Below are 17,143 nucleotides of genomic sequence, written 5' to 3'. Positions count from 1 at the left end.
ATTTATCTAAAACCTCTTGGAAAAATAGCTGGGCAATTTTTCCAGTCAAAAGGTAACGCGTTCAATTCATAAAAAAACCAAAATTTGTTTGTAAAGGCTAATTTTTCAATATATTTTTCATTTAATTTTATTTGTCAATAACCAGATACTAAATCTAAGGCAGAAAATACTTTTGCATTTGTTAATTGGTCTAGTGCCGCATCTTTTTTGGGTGTGGGTTACGAATCTGTTTCAGTAATTTGGTTAAGTTTCTTGTAATCAACATATAACCTAGTTTCAGCAATTTTATCTCTTTTATGGGCTATAAGTTACAGGGACAGCGTAGGGGCCAGATGATAGTTTTATGATACCTGCATGTTGTAACTCTTCTACTTGTTTTTTAAATTCATCATTATCTTTAACGGATGTTCTGGTCTATAAGTTACAAGAAACTCAGAAGTTAATATTACTTTTGGAAGTTCAATACTAATACAACCCATATCATATTTACTTTTCTGCAAATATATGACTGTAATTACTTAATAGCTCTTTCATTTGGGCATTTACACAAGAATTTTCAACGTTATTAAAGCAGTTCTTTTCAGTATTTTCACATAAACATAAGAAATTACTCTTAAAAGGATTATTTAATTACACACCTTCACTTACAATCCTTTCAAATCGGTATACTTCATATTTAGTAAAATAAAGTTCCAATTTAAATAAAGAAACACAAGAAGACAGCAATAAATAATTTAAATGAGAATTTACGACATAAATTACCCCATTTTTAATTACTCTTCCAAAATTTTGAATAAACGTTGAACTAACTTAGCGACAGGAAGATCTAAAAAAAAAAAAAAAAAAAAAAAAAATTATCCTGAAGTTTTATTTTATAGAGTTTCAAAATTATCAGTACAATATAAGTATTTCCAGAAATCACATTAATCTGACTACCTGTATCTATATTAGCCGGGAAGTTACTATTATTCCCTACCTTAACATAAGTAACTTAAATTATTGTCATTTTTTATGTGAAGTTTGATTTTGATATAAATTATAATTTAAAGCTGCATATTGTGAATTTGGATATTTCAATAGTGGTGGCTGCATTTCTCCAGACCGTATTTTGAAGCAAATGTGACCTATAGTAGAATGAAACGTGGAGTATTTTATCTTGGATAGTTAAAATATGGACGAGGGTTCTATCTATATGGTTAGAAAATATGAGCACATTACTAGTGCTTTGTGGTTCTTGAGGTGAACCTGAAGTTGGAAATAACTTTTTTGTTAGGGAAATCCAATTCTGAATTTAGCTTATGTTTTGCACAGACAGTAACTTACTGTAACTTGGCAAAATTATCATTAAAGACTCACTAAGAATGTCACCACTGAAATGTAATGCAGGAACATAATTTTTGACTGAAATACTTACCAATATCTTTAAACCTGTTATACGTAACCGAAACGAAGTCACCAAATGTTATATTTTCTAAATTAAAAAAGTAAATTAAAAATTTTCCTTTTAATGCATTCCAATCTTTAATTTCAACACATACGTGGATATAAAATATCAAGGTCTAGCCTTTAAAAAAAAAACCTAGAAATATAGCAAATTTATATTTGTCAGAAACACCTTTCGTACTAAATCGTTTTTCAAAAAACATTAATTACACTTTTCAACTCTAATAATAATGCTTTTCACTCTTTAAAAATAGCACTGATTTTGAAGACCAAATATAATGAGTTCAAAGCAGGACTTTCATTTTTTGACGTCGAAAAACAAATTTGATGTTTTACTCGATGATATTTAACTTTCAGACCGACGAATATATTCCATAGCATACCTCATAGATTGACGTTGTCCTAATTTGAAATCGCTCATTAATTTAATAGCACTTTTCCCTCTTTTTTTTTTTTTTTTTTTTTTTTTTTTTTTATTTGAGCTTCGGTCGTAAAACCACATTTCATTTCATTCGTTAGACTTTTGAGCTCGTAAAGCTACTTCTTCTGTAGGTAACGTTTCGTTGATACATACCTGGGCATGTTGAAAGACACACAAGTAGGACCACAGTATCTGTCGGCTCTTCTTAAGTGTAGCTTCTTAACGTATCTCTCCTTAATAAATCCTGTAGATATTTTATGATTCTTTATGGCGTGTATAGAATGACAGAGATGCGTAGATCCATAGGATGTATAACGTGAGGCGCCTGGCAGGAGAATTTAGGACCCGTAGGGGTTGCACCAGGCAGAATATGATTAGAGTTGGCCCTGACTCATCTTATACCTTGTGCAATAAGTACTGACAGAAAAAATTTCTTTTGGTAATTTTAAATTTCTTTTAAACCCTTTAAAGCAACATGGTTACCTTTTAGAGTGATATCATCTTTAACTTAATCCGTTCAAAGAAACAAATTCAAAGATAGTTGTATATTTGTTCGAAAAACATAAATAATTTTAATTCCATTTCCAGAAGAAATAGCCGCCCATACGGTATAGTGGTTAGGGAGCCTAGCGATATCGAAGGGCCCGGCTTCGAATTCCAGAGAAGCCATGGATGTTGGTAAATGTATAGTGTCTGTGCGGCATGGAGGCAGTCTAAATATGCGGCGAGCCGAAAGTCCTCTCGAGAGGTTGTTGGTAGGGTAAGAGGGATGGGAAATCCTCGGATTTGTCCTGGCGGTGCTCTCCTTCCAAACGGGGGTGGAAATTCCCGAAGGCGTACTGTCACCTGTATGGTGCTCAAGGCTGTTGCCAACGGCAGGCGAAATCTTGCTTTCCTTGCTAGGATTAATTTCTTTGGCTTGTTTTGATGTCAATGTCAGGCAAGTGAGATAAGCCACAACACAACACAACATACAAAAGAAATACATCTATTTTTTAAAATTTATTCAGTAAGAGTACACTTAATTATTAGGCTAAATTAAAAGGCTAAGGAGAAGCGTTAAACATAAGCTTTTAAATATCATTTAAATGAATTGCCTGTGTCATCTATTCTTAAACGAATTACTGAAATTTAAGGACACCTTTAATTTATAAATTAAAAGAATAAAATACAGACTGACTTTTTTCCAAATATTGTTAGGAAGTTCATAACAGATAATTTTTATTTGCATTTCCTTGAAAATTTTAAATGCTTATCGATAGTTTCTCTAATTACATTATAACCACATAATTTAACATTTAATGTTTTCTAAAAATATTTCTTAGCAAAAATTGAATTAGAAGCTTAGCTGAAATTAAATCTACTAATTAATTGGCTAAAATTACTGCTTCTATTAATATGAAATATGAGTGCATAATATGAAATAGGAGTGCTGTTTCTGTTAATATGAATTTCAACTAAAAGCTGTCTTTATAGTTTCAAGTAACAGTCTAATTTAGAGTTTAAACATATTGCTCTAGATTTATGTACTTCAGCAAAGCACATAGCAGTATTTACGTGTAAGCTACACAAGCTATAGCTTAAGACACCCGCTTTCTTAGAAGCTCCCAGAAAAACCCTCTAGGTATCTGAAAATCATATTTGTCAATGACATAATATCTGGACTTATAAAGAGCCCTATATCTCAAATAGCTTAGGGCCTTATTAAGTCTAAATCTGGCCCTGGCAAAGCATACTGAAAATTTGAAAGTAGTAATATAGTCTTAAAAAGAACACATTTAAATATTTGATGTTATGTTGTGGAAGGTAAAAGGCAAAAGAGCTATGTTGAAGAAGATTTCAAAACCTTTTTCTTTATCATAAGGTGGTGTGGTGTATTTAATTATGGCAAAGGACACTAGGGCTATCTGCCTAAGGGGGAGAGATGCCTTTGTGGAGGACTTTCTAAGGGAAACTGGCTCGTATACACGTTACACATGGGGAAAACCACGAAAACGCCCATGCAGCCAGCCCGTTCGCGGGATTCGAACCTCGGACCGAACTACCAGTGTTCAGCGACTTTACCGCTTTATCATAAGAAAGAGAGTAGTTTGAACAATTCATTTTAAGAAAAGTTTTATTTTCTTTCTGAAGTGAACTGCTTTCACAAAGCGATTTATTTTGTTAATATACTGCTTGATAGAAAAGCTATTTTATGCATCAAAACTTGCTTTTAGGCAGTGTGAATGAGGCGTAATATACTGAATGCTGAGCGACTGCAATACAAAATATACGGAATACTGAGGAAAAATAATTTATACTCTTTTTTTCAACATACCACAGAGATTGTAATCTTATTACCAAACAATGCTTTGTCTTCCAGTGCTTCTAAGTACATTGGATTGCAGAGAAGTTGCATGGTTTTTCTATTTTTATATGATAATTATTTTTATATCTTTTTGGGTAAACAAAGGTAATAAAAATACTGCGTACAAGTAATGAAAGTAGATATTTTGATGCAAAACGCAGCATGGTCGCTATATCAATGTCGCAGCTGAGAGAAGTATTAAACCACAAACTGATATTGACCTTATCGACTTGGTTTATGATTGATTTGGTTTATAATTGACACCAGATTTAATTTATATTATCGAGAGAGAAATATCTATTTATAAAATTCTAATAATAACAAAAGAGAAGACATTTCTGGAAAAATATTCTGGATAAAAACTAAAATTGATGAAAGTGAAGAAATAACTGATAGTATTGCAAATGGCTAGTAGTAAAAATGACTTAACAAAAAGTAGAGAAAAACTTGAACTACGATATATCGAACATTTTTTCAAACATTTGCTTCAAAAAATCAGGTATCCATGCATAGATTCATTTCCACAAGCATGAATAGCATCTGCAGTCTAAATATGAACAAAGATGATATTAATTTAATTGATCCGTAGACAGAATATGATGAAACTGATTCCTCTCCAAAAAGTCAAATCCCTCTAAAGGATATAAATGACTATTTTCAAGCTAGTGTAGTAACAACGATTAAAGCAGATATCAGATAGGAAATTTCCAATAAAGTATAGATTCTGATCAAAATGGGCAAAAAATTCGAGAATAATTCAAATATGGAACTAGCTACAGTGAATCACATTACGAACTGAAGAATTCAGAACAAGAATTAGAGGGGAGATCAAATTGCTTCCTTTCCTCGTCGATTTGGTATGCCAGTCATGCTAAACCGCCATGAGCACTTAGAGATTCATCCCACCTCTTCACCAAGTTGAATATATCCGTTACGTCAAACATCTTTTTCTACTACTTGAAGAAGTCCGATGCTACCTGCTGCACTTCTCAGTCCGACCGGAACCGTCAACCTTTCAAGAACTTTTTTAAGGGACCAAAGGCGCAAAAGTCGCATGGGGAGAGACCAAGACTGTAAAGCAGGTAATCAGGTGTCTTCCACTGTAAGTGTGTGTAACTTTCGAGTTACGACATTTGTGTTACGGAGACATACGTTATCAGAGTGATGCAGAATCGCCCCATTTGACAGTTTTTTCGGACGACGTTTCGCTTCTGTTATATGTTGTAATCTCTTCAGCGTTTCTCAGTTTCGTTCCTAGTGGAGACACGTGGATCCTTGAAATGAATAAACAATGGGCCCTAGAAATTAAAGAACAGGATAAGCACCCCTTTCCTAGTAGAAGATTGGCTCCTGAACTTCTTGGGAAAAGGAGACGAAGGATGACATTACTGCATAGTCACGCTTTCGACTCAGGTTCTCACTCAGGGCACCAGCTTTCATCGTCTGAGACAATAAGCTCAAGGAACGTGTTGCCTGCAACATTGAAACGCATCATGTGCTTCAGGCAAACAGCCACATAGTTCGATTTTTGTTTGGAATCCAACGACTCGAGTATTCACTGGCTGCGGATCTTACAATAGCCTAAGTCCTGCCAGATAATGCGTTGCAAGCTACCAAAGCTTATATCGAGATCCTTTGAGAGCTCACGAATGGATATATGACGTTCCACCCTAATTGCCTCATCAACTGTGTGCTGCTTGTTGTCTGTAATGGATGTGAAAGGCTTCCCAGATCGATTTGCATTTTAAGTCAACTCAGAGCACCATTCCACAAAGGTGGTTTTCGACAGCCATGGTTCTTCTCACCCAGTCTTCATTCTCCGATGTATGTATACTGGTTTTTGTTCTTCGGTAGCCGCCCCCCCAAAAAAAAGAATAACAGCACATAGGTTCTATTTGGGCGCATTTGATAATAACGTCGCCATTGTTAACGTTCGAGCATTTTCCACACACTTTATTATTGAGCTCTGATTGAATTAATTGAAATTAAAAATTGATTTTATAGTATAATTTGATCATGAATATATTGAAGAATTCAATTTTGGGCTACTGGATACATAAAAATAATCGAACGATTTTTAATATTTTAAAAATAAAAGCAAAATTTCTCTTGTAATAAATATCTTGTATTGATAATTCATTTTAAGTACCTTGCTCACTTTTGACAGATATATTTCAAAATTATTAAATAAATTGAAATTCAGATTTAAAAAATAAGTTATTTAATCTTTTCAACATTTCATATTTTTCCATAGCAACTACAGGAGCAGAACCTGAGACTATCTGTGGTAAATCAGTAGGTTTTTAAGTCATCATAACCCTTTCACACACTTTCACTGGAATATAAAGTCCCAATCACATTATGTTTCCGCTACGGAGAGAATTGACGTCGAAAGGGACAATTCTCAAAACCTGCACATTTCCAGGAAATCCAGGTAGCTAGGTTACCATTTTCTCTTACTACAAAGGCTTGAACGCCAAACAGTAATAGATTATTGCTCAGATTGGGATCACGTGATCTTTCAAAAGCAGAACTTTCGTCTGATTGGTTGATCTCTACCTGGGGCAGAGCCCCAGCCGAAACATTTTCGGGGAGGTTTCAAAAATCCCGCGTAACTGGTACATCGTTTCCGTGGCTAGGCGGAATTTCGCTCCCAGAGAAGCTCTTTTATCTAGGAATCCTACCGTTTAAACCAGTGCTACCAGAATCTCGTTTCTCAGAAAAGTCCCATCTAGTAGGGACCGTCGCTAGATGTGATAAGGACCTAAGGAAGATTACTGCGGATGTGTCATTAAGCAGCCGGAAGTTTGGGTTTAGGAAGTTAAAGGGATATTCCGGGATATAGTAACTCGTATGCTGTCGATAGTAGATAGTCCCTAAGGATATACTGGGATGCGACATTACGCACTTGGAAGGATAGTTTAGGAGCAAACTGTGGTATTACGGGATGTCCTAAATCTTAATAACATCCGGTACGCTGTCGATGGGACCTAATAGGATGTTTTGAGAATGTAATGGGATGTGTTTAGGAGGTTAATGGGATATAACATGATGTCCTTAGGATGTACTAAGTAAGATTTTATATCCTGATAACATCCCGTACGCTGATGACGGGACTTGGTTAGGATGGTATGTGACATTAAGCACTCGGAAGAATGTGTTTAGGAGGTTCGGAGGATGCTTTGAGCGTAATATAAAATCTGAAAGCTTTCAGATTATTATTATTATTATTATTTCCTTATATTTTTTAATTCTGTAGTCATTGTTGAAATAAAAGACGATAAACAAGAAAGTAAATTTTACATTGGAGTCAATACATATTTAGTTTACAAACAAAAGATTACCTAATTATATCGACTGTCAATTTCCGCATATCTTTCAAACAGATAGATATATTGTGAGTTTCTAATTTCGAGAACTAGTACATAATTTTGTTGTCATTCTCAATCTTTTCGGTACAAAGATGAGCCTAGTAAACATTCTACACGATAAAAAAATTCTGTTATTGAAATTATTCACTTTTCTAAATATATGCTAATGCAAAATATAATACACCTTAAGTAATGTAAGACCACTTTATTGAATACTTAATAATGTTAATAACTTTAGACTACTAATTAGTCGAATTGTACATTATTTTAAAAATAGATATACTGCGTTGTATTAATTATTCTAGAAGTCACCCATTCAGTATGGAATTACGTAAAATCTGGTTCTACTCTACAGAATTCGGATAAATCTTGAGTAAAGCGTGGCGGTTTACGACTAGGTAAAGAAAGGGTATTCTAAACCAGTTAGCTTCAAAGTTTTTTGAAAAGTTGTTAGAAAAAGAAAGAGTACCAGACTTTATATCTCATGTCTATGGTATTTCTTATCAAAACTCGTATGGAGATGAACAAAGATCATACTGCTATCTTTGATGCCAAAAATCTATGAAAAATACGCATGTGCATTCCTTGACCTACATATGATTCGAACAAATAGCCCTGCCCGTTCAAGAAAATTAGGATAAAAAACAGTTTATGAAAATGTTTTTAGAAAATCTTAATTATCAATTATTATTAATTATTTAAAATGTGTTCTGTGATAAAATACTTCAGATATTGTAAAATACAAATTAAATTATGGACGCAATATCTCAGAAATATCCCAAACAGAAACTATAGAATTAGCTAAATTTACCTCACCTTCTTTTTGTACATTAAAGAATAACTGGAAAATTCATGTTTTTATAGGTATACAATCGCTAATCAGAAATACTTATTTGAAAGACATTAAATAAGCACACGAATAGTTATTTAAGCAAGTATGTATTAATCTAGAAAAAATTGCAGTATAGTAGTAACGGTACTGAATATTTCTTTAAGCATAGTCATTGCATTACATTTTGTAAATGAAGAAATTAAACATACCTGAGTGACTGAATGATTTCATATTCTCCCTTTTCTTTGTTTAGAATGCAATTTTTTCTTCATGTTTATTTCGAAAAGATCAAAGGAAACAATAAAAAAGAGAGCAGAGAAGAGGTTTCCCAAAAGAAGCTCATATGTTTCCCTAGCGATAACTTAATATTTCCGCGGTAAGTTTCTATGCCAAAATGGAGAAAAAAAAAAAAATTATTTGCGCTGCTGCACCTGATCTGCACTCTTGTGAAATGTCAGCGCAGAGTTCAATGACTATTATTTTCATCCGTGTTATGAATCATACGCTTTGATAAAACGCTGCTGGAAGAAATCGTAGGCGAATTCTGTACTGTGGTGAAATGATATTGTTCGCATTGTCAAAGGGTGAAAGTAAATTTCATCATTGATTCTTCAGATTCCAGCGATTAGCTCCATAGAAGAAATTGCGAATAGTATTGGTGAGACATTTGCTGCCATTTCTTCCAACAGAAACTATTCACTTGCATTTCTCTCTATCAAGCAGAGTTCTGAAAGAAATCCAATCGCATTCAAGTCTTCCAAATCTGAGCCTTATAATAGATATTTTACTATGTTTGAATTAAGGAGAGCTTTGTTGCAGACACATAGGTCTTCTCCGGGTCTTGATGGCGTGAATTACGAAATGCTGAAGCATCTGTCCTATTAGTCACTGACTGCCCTTCTCGCTCTTTACAATACAGTGTGGAAGGAACGCACTTTTCCCAGTGCATGGAGGAGAGCTGTTGTAATTCCTATTGCTAAGCCAGGGAAGGATCCAAGGAATCCGTCCAACTATCGGCTAATTGCCCTTACGAGTTGTGTATGCAATCTGTTTGAAAAAATGGTAAACAGCCGCCTAGTCTATTTCTTGAAAATATTGTTACGAAATTTACAGGCGCGGTAAGATGGCTTCCCCGCAAAGCAGTGTTAGTATTGCCATAAAATGGCACGGGAAGGCAGCGTTGCCACATTTGGCGATATACCATGGACGGTTGGAGAACCTCCTGGAACGAATTCTATGAACGAATTCTATTCTGGGCTATGCGGTTTAGCCCAGAATGTTCTTGAACACAAGCCGAATGCTATATAAACCCTGATGGTCCGCAGTCAGTGTGTGCTTCATCGAGAGGGCGAGTCAGAGTGCCTCGTCTGAAGTGCGAGTTAGTATCGAGTTGGTGTCTCGTTTAGCGAGTCAATCCCTGCGGAGTCGATTGCGTTGATAGCCGGGCAGCGAGTGCCGAGTGGGTCGTCGAGTGCACATAAAGAGTCTCGTAGTGTATCGCGGTTAGTGCATCGTCGAGAGAGCGTGTTGAGCTCCGGGAACGATTGAACCGAAGAGTCAGGAGCTGTGCTCCGCGTGTCGTCGAGTGCATCGCGATTTGTAGGGTGGAGAGTCTCGAGAGTACGTAGAGTTCCGAGAACGACCGAGCAGAGTCGGGAGCTGTACTCTGGTGCTTTGCAGTGAAGATGTCTCCACTGTTATTGCCTGACAGTGTGAAGGCTGTGTCGCTGATTGTTCCAGCGTCTTTATTGTAGATCTTCGACGACTGTTAAAGTGTTTTGGGGCTATGCTGATTAATATTGGCTGAATAAAGTGTGTTTCGATACTTCAAGTTTCGTCGTTATTTACTCCAAATCCACATGAACCCCGTACGAACGTGAAGGAAGAATATAACGTAACAACTGGTGTCAGAAGAAAAAAAAAGCTACAATATTATATCGCCTTATGAAAGCGGTTTTCGAAAGGGGAGAACAACCGTAGATAACATGCTCCTTTTAGAGACATCCATTCGAAAAGCTTTTGTAAGAAGAAGTCACCTTGTGTCAGTATTCTTTGACATTGAAAACGCTTATGATAAGGCATGGAGATATGGTATACTTCGAGATCTTCACGACAGAGGCTTGCGCGGAAACCTGCCAATTTTCATTCAGAATTTCTTGAACACTAGAACTTTTCAAGTAAGGATTAGCTCTGTTTTGTCGGATGTTTTCGAACAGGAAGAGGGTGTGCCTGAAGGCTGTGTGCTTAGTGTAACCTTGTTCAGCTTAAAAATAAACTCTTTATTAAAGGAACTTCCTCCCGCCATCTTGGTTTCTCTATATGTTGATGATCTACAGATTAGTTGCCGAGGGGCAGACATGAGATACGTAGAGAGGCAATTGCAGATGGCTCTGAATAATATCCAAGAATGGTCAGACAAACAGGGATTTACATTTTCGAAACAGAAGACTTTGTGCGTGCACTTTTGTAGTAAGCGAGGTCTCCATCCTGAGCCTGAGTTATATCTGAATGGTACAATTATTCCAGTTGCACCTGAAGGGAAATTTTTAAGAGTGATTGTTTCACTGAAAATTGACTTTCTATTCTCATGTTTGAAACCTGAGAAAAAAGTGTTTGAAAACACTCAATATTTAAAAAGTCTTGGCGAATACCTCCTGGAGTGCGGAGCGTTGCTCTTTGCTTCGCATTTATAGAGCACTTGTCCTCTTTAGACTAGACTATGGCTCAGTTGTTTACGGATCCCCTCGGTCATCAGTGTAGTTAAAACTAGATCCTGTTCACCCTCACGCTTCGCGGATTTGTTCTGAAGCTTTCAGGACATCTCCTGTCCAGTGCATTTACGTTGACTCTAACGAACCATCATTTTACCTGAGGCGTGAGCAGTCGTACCTTTTGCAGTATTTTAATAATTTATCGCAATCTGAACATCATAATAAGCTGCGCTAACTTGAAAATGTGAGTAACACTTTATTTGAAATATGTCCATCCTGTGTGCCTACCTTTCCTTTAAGAGTTCGCCCTGTCATTGAGGAACTTTCCCTCTCTGATATGTGTCCCCAAGCAGTGCAGAATTTTGAAATCCCACCTTGGGAAAATGCGCTGATGCAGCTTCTTAATGTTTTCAACCATCACGTGAAAAGCCCTAACGTCATCGTTTACAGACAACTTTTTGCTGAGCACAGGCATAAATATAGCAGTTATCTTCCAGTATATACAGATGGATCCAAGTCAAATGTTCATGTTGGGATGGCATTTGTAATTGAAGATCACATAGAGGGCAGACGTTTGCTCAACGCTTTCTCAGTCTTAACATCTGAACTAACTGCAATGTATTATGGTCTTTTGTACATCTCAAAGCTCTGCTACAAGAAGCTCATACTATATACGAACTCGCATAGTGGGCTGAAAGCGTCAGACACTTTTTCCGGCACTTAGAATGCTGCTGTAATAGTGGATGTTCTCAAGATACATACAGTGGGTAAAAAAAGTATTTGCACACCTACATTTTTGTTTGCAATTCATAAAAAGAAGCATTAAGAAATAAAAAAATTGGTATTGCCAAATCAGAATAAGTTTAATAATCCAAAACAAACAGAAAAATTACAATAATATAAATAACAATGCTTTTTTGTAACAAAATTAAAATATCTCGTATCAAAAAAGTATTTGCACACCTGCATGAATACAAAAGAAATAAAATATATAAGCAAATTTCAAATAACTAATATTTAGTATGCATGCCTTTAGCATCTATTACTGCTTGTAATCTTGCTGGCATTGATTTAATTAAATATTCTGTAACAGTAGGCTCAGTATTCGGTCACCCTTCAATAAGGGCTTGTGTTTAAAGGTAGATTTGCTTGAAATCTTCCTTTTTCTTATTTTTAAATCCAAAGAATTCCACAGATTTTCCAAAGGATTTAAGTCTGGTGATTGTGGTGGAGCGGCAAGTTTTCTGAGTACATTATAAAGCAACCACATACGAGTTATACCGGCAGTGTGCTTGGGATCATTGTCTTGCTGAAAATAGTACGAATTACTGATACCCAATTTTATTGCACTTTGTGGCAAGTTATCTCGCAACACATCAATATAGGTTCGAGCTGTCATATTCCCATCAATGAAACACAAATTACCAATTCCTTTGCTAGCCATGCACCCCCAAATCATAACAGAACCTCCTCCATGTTTAACTGTAGGTAACATATTTTTGGTATGAAAAGCAGCACAAGGTTTTCTCCAAACTAATTTTCTGCCATCTGATTTAAAGATATTGAACTCACTCTCGTCGGAGAATATGACATTTTTCCAGAAATCGATTGGCTTATTGATATATTCCTTAGCGAATTCAAGTCTTTTCAGTCTGTTTCGTTCAGTTAGGAGATGTTTTTTCCTTGGTGATCTCCCATAAATGTGTGCATCGTGCAGGACATTTCAAACACTTTGGGCACAGATTCGAACTCCAGATGTTAAAGCGACATCATTGGTTAAAGTAATTGCACTAACAAATGGATTTTTTGATGCTTCTCTTATGATTTTTCGCTTCATTCGCAGTGAAAGTTTCTTTGGGCGTCCAGAACGCAAGTTATTTGATGTAGATCCTCTTTCTTTATAACATACCAAATAGTAGAGAAGCAAACATTTACTTTTTTACCTATTTCTTGATAACTTAGGCCATTTTCACGTAGAGAAAAAAAAATTTTCTCGCAATGAAATCGACAATTCAGATTTCTTAGGTGCCATTACAATTTGAATCGGCAACCAACTGATAACGTTTCGACAACACCTCCTTTTATAGTCGTCTTACATATATTATTTACTGCGGCATGACTATCAAATAATAGCATAAAATGCAAATTTGCTAGAGTTGAGTTGAGTGTGCAAATACTTTTTTTGACATAAGCTATTTTAATATTGTTGCAAAAAATGTTTTTTATTAATATTATTGTATTTTTTGTAATTAATTTAAATGAATAGGCTTATTCTATTTTTTAAATGCCAATTTTTGTATTTATTAATGCATTTTCTTATAAATTGTGAACAAAAATGTATGTGTGCAAATACTTTTTGTACCCACTGTATAAACTTAACGAGTCGTGGATATGAAATCCTGTACTGCTGGACTCACGGATTTGTGGGAATAAAAGGCAATGAACTGGCAGATATCACAGGAAAATCTGCATTTGAACTGTCCAGTCGCCTCATTCCTTTTAGAGATATCGGTTATACCATCAAAGAAAAGATCCGGAAAAAATGACAGCAACTTTGGGATGTTCAGCTTCAAAACAAGTTGAGAACTGAAAAGCCTAGAATTGAGCATTGGGATTTTAATAGAAATCGTAAGGAGGAAGTTCTTTTGGCTCGGGTCAGGATTTGTCACACTAGAATGACACATAACTATCTTCTGAAAGCTGGAAATGAGCCTATTTGTTTAAATTTTAATGTTTGTCTATCTGTACGTCATATTATAATTGAGTGTCCAAGTTTTAATAATCTTCGTCAGAAATACTCGTATTTTAATAGCTCTGACTTACCTCTCCACCATTTAATCGGAAGAGAGGTCAGTTGTAATTTATTTTATTATTTAAAAGAGACTGGCTTCTATTATCTAATGTAACTTGTTTTAAAGATTGTATCTTGAATTTTAAATGTGTGGTTTTACCTTGCTTTTATATGACTTCATCCTCTGGATTTGGTAAGCAATTTGAAAGCATCATTCAGTAATGATTTCATCTACCTCGTGTTTGGCGCATTATAATCATTTTTGGTTTTGCGCCAATAATCTTACTCTCACTCACACATTCTCATCCTTTAGATTCCAAACTGATATTAACAAATAGAATTACCAAGTCGCCCAGACGGTATAGTGGTAAGGAAGCCTTCTACGGTACTGAAGGTCCCAGGTTCGAATCCAGGAGAAGACATGGATGTTTGTAAATGTAAAGTGTCGGTGCGGCATGGCGGCACTCTAAATATGCTGCGAGCAGAAAGTCCTCTCGTGTGGAATGGTGGGAGAGGAGAGGGGTGGGAGACCCCCAGATTTTCCCCACCAGGTGTGCTGCTCTTCCTCAAAACTGGGGGGTGGAAAACAGAAGTCCGACCTCTCTTCGGAGTAGACTCTGGCAACCATTGTTATCCATAAGACAACAACAACAGCAGCATATAGAATTACCAGAAGTCTGATATTAGTCCGGATATTCAGAGATTTGTAATTATGTCCGGGATTAAAAACCTAAAAAAATGAGAGTGGGTGGTCGTCCATTTAGTTCACCAGTTTTGCCATTATATCGAACATCTGTCAACTATGAATAACATTTGGCTTTCTTTAAGTGATTAAACAGTACGGGGAACCTCTAAACTTCGATATGGATGCCAATATTCATACAGTGATTTTTATGGACATACAAAATCAAAGAATTTCTAAGGGAAATATCATGCAATGAAAAATATGCAAGAGTGGAACAGAAGCAAGAATCCCAACCATCCACATTACGTTCGAAGTAGACACGCTTCAAAAGGTATTCTGACTGCTTCTCAATATCTAGAATATTTTATTGTCCTGGTTGTAAAATTTTCTTTCATTCCTTTCCACAAAATTTTCTCTATCATACAGGCTTGTACAACGTACTTGTAGGCAGTACTTAAATTGCGCCGGAGGTCGTTAGAGCCTGGTGCAACACCGTCGTGTAACTATCTAAAAGGTGTCGCTGGCTCCGATAATTCTCAATTTTTGAGGTAAATCGTAAGTTTAGCCGGAGCGCACCCGAAGTCATAAATAAGCGAGCTCCAACATTTCTTACATGAAACTGAGAAAATTATTTTCATCTCAAAAATTTTAATAATAAGTAAGCCTTAAAAGTCGATTCTAAACTTTGAATGCACGCCTCTCTTGGGCACAAACCTTGGATGGAGGTTGAGAATTTTAAGGAAAGAGGAGCCTCCAGCCACATATCAAAGCATTTTCTGCAGGAAGTGGAATGATTGTAGGGCAGCGTGTAAATTTTTCGTTAGGAAACTAAATAGTGAAGAATCTGTATCAATGTAGGTAGTTTCTCGCATTGTGAAAAAACAACGGTACCTAGAGTCATCAAATTTTGAATAACGTAGTTCTCCACCCGAATATGAGCATCTGAAAGCCCGAAATTTGGGATTTTGAATTCGCTTTATTATCTATTTCATATTTTTTAAAACTTTAACTAATTTTTGATTAAACTCGATTTCAAAGCGAGCAATGGCAACACTGTACAAAGGACAACATTTTTATCTCCGACGCCTCTCAGAAATTCTAAAATTCTAAAGATATGCTGTTTTTAAATATTTTTAGTCCAAAAAGACATTAGCCTAAATGCTCTCGAAACGTGTCTGTGTGTGTTTGTAAATGAAAAATAAACATCCTTTTAGGTGTAATATAAAATCAGAAAGTTTTCAGAATTTTTTTTTTTTTTTTCTTTTTTGTTGATTTCATCAATTTTTACTAAAATAAAAATGCAGTTTTTCAGCGTAATCCCCATTTAACTGAATTCATTCACTTATCTCAACGAAAAACTGTTTTTTAAACGGTCCTCTAAGAACCACTTCAGTATCTCCTCAATGTGGCATGTTTAAACTCTCAAATCAAACACCCTGTAACTAACTGTTTTTCAAGTGGGGAAACAGAATACTCCTCGTAGACGTTGAACAACTTCTGAAGTTATCGCACCCTTTTTACACAAAGAAAAAAAGGATTGCTCTTTCGCATCTTTCATGGTTACAAAAACAATGCAACAAAAATGCACCTGTATCAGTCAAACAACTGAATCGGATTAAAAAGGATAGCTGCATAAATATATCAAGACTTGCCTCTGGCGTTACATGTTAAGTTCTAAGAATTGAACTAGAGCTGAATTCCTGGAATTTTACAAACATCTACGTATTTAATCTTTACTTTTTTTGATGGCAAGACTTCTTTATTAGTATTTTATACTTCAGAGGACTCGGTACATTTTGAATGATTATTTTTATTTCAGAACTTTCACCTACTTTTTAAGAATATTTTTAAATGGTTTTGCAAGACGAAATGATTTTAAGCAGAAAAAAAATTTTTGCCAGTCATTTTTTTAATTATTAAATTTTTTGAAGAAAAATTTAAGGGTTAAAATGGTTTTCTCTGCCTACAGTTTTCAATGCTTTTCTCCCAATTTTTTTATTTTATTTATGAGCGTGTTCTTAATAACTTTAAGGATCGATTTTGCAATTAATGAATTAGCTCCTGAGAAAAAATAAAAGCCCATTTTTATGTAAAAAACTGAAATATGACCTCAATCACTTTTTCACTTTCAATAATTTTCCTTTTCAGTATTTTTGAAAATCCCTCCTTGTTTCTATTAAATATGTAAATTTAAACAAAAAGTAAATATATTTATAATTTAATCCATATCTGTATAAATTTTAGGACTGTAAGTAAAAGGTAATTTATTTATGTGCGATTATAGCAAAGCCTCGTGGGCTATCTGTCTAAGGGGAGGGATGCCTTCGTGGAGGACATTCTAGGGAAAACTGGCTCGTATACACGTTACACATGGGGAAAAGCACGGAAACTCCCATGCAGCCAACCCAGTTTGCGGGATTCGAACCTCGGACTAAACTACCAGTGTTCAGCGACTTTACCCCTCGGCTGATGGTGGGCCCTGTAAGTAAAAGGATTTATCGAAAAAATGCAAACTGAGAAAACGCAGTTTAAAGAATGTAAA

The 17,143-nt window shown here is 35.5% G+C and overlaps 1 protein-coding gene across 2 annotated transcripts in view; it reads right to left on the bottom strand.

The window, feature by feature from the left end:
- GrlHz (Gustatory receptor-like Holozoa) overlaps window positions 1-17,143 on the bottom strand; it is an 87,415-nt gene that overhangs the window by 49,503 nt on the left and 20,769 nt on the right. The window lies entirely within an intron of this gene.

Source organism: Stegodyphus dumicola, chromosome 6, assembly GCF_044657685.1.
Source record: "Stegodyphus dumicola isolate Sdum_Otavi_A_Nest chromosome 6, ASM4465768v1".
In the NCBI taxonomy this organism is placed as follows: Eukaryota; Metazoa; Arthropoda; class Arachnida; order Araneae; family Eresidae; genus Stegodyphus; species Stegodyphus dumicola.
Note: the sequence above shows the minus strand (reverse complement) of the source record. Positions and strands in the feature narration are given on the sequence as shown.